The sequence below is a fragment of the Teleopsis dalmanni genome, chromosome 1, assembly GCF_002237135.1.
Source record: "Teleopsis dalmanni isolate 2A chromosome 1, ASM223713v2, whole genome shotgun sequence".
NCBI classification, from domain to species: Eukaryota; Metazoa; Arthropoda; class Insecta; order Diptera; family Diopsidae; genus Teleopsis; species Teleopsis dalmanni.
In genome coordinates, this window is record NC_051846.1 from 232,634,697 (window position 1) to 232,637,956 (window position 3,260).

Sequence of the window (3,260 nt, forward strand, 5' to 3'; positions counted from 1 at the left end):
TTTTTAAATTTATGAAAACTATAGTATATATTGAAAAATAATTAATTTAACTACTTTAAATTATAATTTTCAATTAACTTTATCACTTCATTACTAACATTTTTAGTTCAATATATGGTAAGTTATGACAATCCAAGGTATTAATATCATTTATATAAATTATATGCATAATACAAGTGATAAAATAATGAAAGAGAAATTTATTAATTATTTTTATTTTTATTTTTTTTGTAATTAATTTTTACAGAAAACGGAAATATTTCACATCAAATCAATCAATTTTAAAACAGGAAAAAGCAACTTTTCAAATTACAAATTAGTTATTTGAAGTCATCATATATGACACCCTTGCAATAATAATCAAATGATTTATGGATAGAATAATTGGTGGATTGCTTTCCTCAATATAAATTATTAAATATGTTGTTTTAATATTTGTCTCTTTCATAACATGTGTTTATTGTCATAAATTCCAATTAAAGACTATAAGAATGAGCTAAGCATTTTCAAGGTCTAAATGACCATAACCTTTTCAATAACTAAAGTGATGGACGTAATGATGCGAAATGATCTCATTATATGCAAATAGATGCACTATAAGCAACCTGTCATTCATCCTACTCATATAATCATTTGCAGGTCTGCATTTGATATTTCTGAAAGGTTTTGTGTATATGTAAATTTTTAAAAGTTATCATAACTGCTTATCACGAAGTGTTCTAAACAATACTGTCAACTTGACAATATCTTGATATGCTAATAAGATACTTTTGTACCTCAATATAAACAAACAACTACGATAATCACTTTCACTTTTCAATATCAAAATCCGTATGAATATAAATTTCAGGATAGTTTTGAATTGATGAACATTTGATTAAATTAAAAATAATATAATTAAAATTATTGAATTTATAAACATTAAATAAAATAGTAAAATTTATGAGTTTTAGTTTTTAACAATTATTTGTATTTCGTTCAGTGGTAGTGTTAATTTTGATCTTTTCAAATATGTATATATATATAAATGATAACTTTATGAGTTTATTCTTTATTAATAAATGCTGTGTTTTAATTATAGCTGTATATAGTACATAATGAATATTGCAGTATATAAACAAAAAATGCTTTAAAAAGTTATGTTTATAAATATAGTGAGAAAAATTTCCTTAGTATCACAACGCAACTCAGGCCTAAGTGGGATCCAAGACTTATTCTGTTAGGGACTCTGTTGTTGTAATTATAACATACATATCAACTATATATATGTCAAAATCAAATATTTAATGAAGTTATATATAAAAAATTTGATCTAAATCTATTAATTTATTTTATTCTTGAGCGTTCTTTAATTAATTATGTTCATATGTGTTTAATAGGTTGCACTCCATATAATCCATATATTATTTTAATCAGTATAAGACAAATTGATTTGAGTTAGTTTGTCTATCTTACGATAGATAGACATTTGTCTTCATTTGATGGTAAATGAATCTCACGAATTTTGAAATAATCTGAATGAAAGATTTGACGGAGACTTTTTATAAATTCATGTAGATGAGGTCGACAAGCATTAAAAATGGAATGATTCGATCATGTAGCGATCATAACAAATGATGAAAATAGGTTAATATTTTATAATTTAAATATATTTATTTATCCATTCGTATATATCTTATATATAAAATTAACATTGTCAAAATGTTAGTTACCGTACTCCTCCGAAACGGCTTTACCGATTTTTACCAAATTTTATATGCGTACTGAATAGGTCTGAGAATCGGCTACTATCTATTTTTCATACCGCTAAAGTGACTAGGGTGTCCCTATCCAGTAAAAAATTCTTTATTGTTTTAACAAAAATTTTTTTATTTTTTTGACATAAATTTTTTTATATTTTTGAAAAAGAAAACTTGCTATGATATGAAAAGTTGTTGTCTATGAAAATACTGAATTCATAAAACTGCCCCCTTATTTCCGCACTATCGTTGATTCCCAAAATGCTCTCATTGACCGCGTATTTCCAGATGTACACATACAATACAATAGTACAATAGTACGCGATTGGTAATCAAAAAATTGATGAAAAACATTATCGAAGCCACCATTTTGAATGGCAAGTTCCGAAACGAAAAAGTTTTATTGCCACGAATTCCAATGATTCTCACAGACAAGCTAATTTAATTCAAACGCGTTCAATTTCCTATTAGATTGGCATTTGCAAAGACCATCAATAAGTCACAAGGCCAAACGATGCCTGTTTGCGGTCTTATATATAAAATTTCCATGTCACAATGTTAGTTACCGTACTCCTCCGAAACGGCTTTACCGATTTTTACCAAATTTTATATGCGTATTTAGTAGGTCTGAGAATCGGCTACTATCTATTTTTCATACCGCGAAAGTGATTAGGGAGTCCCTACCCAGCAAAAAATATCCTTATTGCTTTAACAAAAAAATTTTTATTTTTTTGACATAAATTTTGTTTATGTTTTTGAAAAAGAAAAATTTTTTTCTTAATATTTTATGTAACTACGCCAACAAGTACATCGAGCATTACATCCAGTTCGTTTCTTCGTCTTCGCCTTGCATGGCAGATGGAAAATGTACTAAACATTTTTCTAAAGATTTCACTAATGATACTATAACAAATACCGACGGATATCCAATATATCGTCAAAGAAATCCCGATAATGGGGGACAATAATGCCGTATTCGCCTCTGCTAAGCAAGATATACAATGCTCATATAAATGTTGAGTTTTGCAGTTCTGTGAAGAGCATCAAATATACAAGTATGTCCATAAAGGCAGTGATATGGCTGTGTTTAGAGTAAAAACTCATTTACTAATGTAAATGCTCCTCCAATGAACAAAAACGGTGAAATTACAGCTCCAATGAAGCTGCTTGGCGTATCTTCGGTTTTCTAATTCATGAACGGGATCCAGCAGCTGTTCAGTTAGCCGTTCATCTTGAAAACGGTCAGCGTATATTTTTCACGAACGAGACAGTGATTGATCGTGGTACAAATCCATCTAAATCTACACTCACTGCATTTTTTGAATTGTATAATAGTACGGATGATTTTGGTGCCTTTGCAAGAACATTACTCTATTCACAAGTACCACGCTATTTCACATGGGCTCAAACAAAAAAATGGATGCCCCGCAAGCAAGTTTCACCAGTTGATGCATGTCTCAATTTATTTAAATCGAACGCTTATTTATAGTTAATCCAAGACACACTGAGTGCTTTTATCTT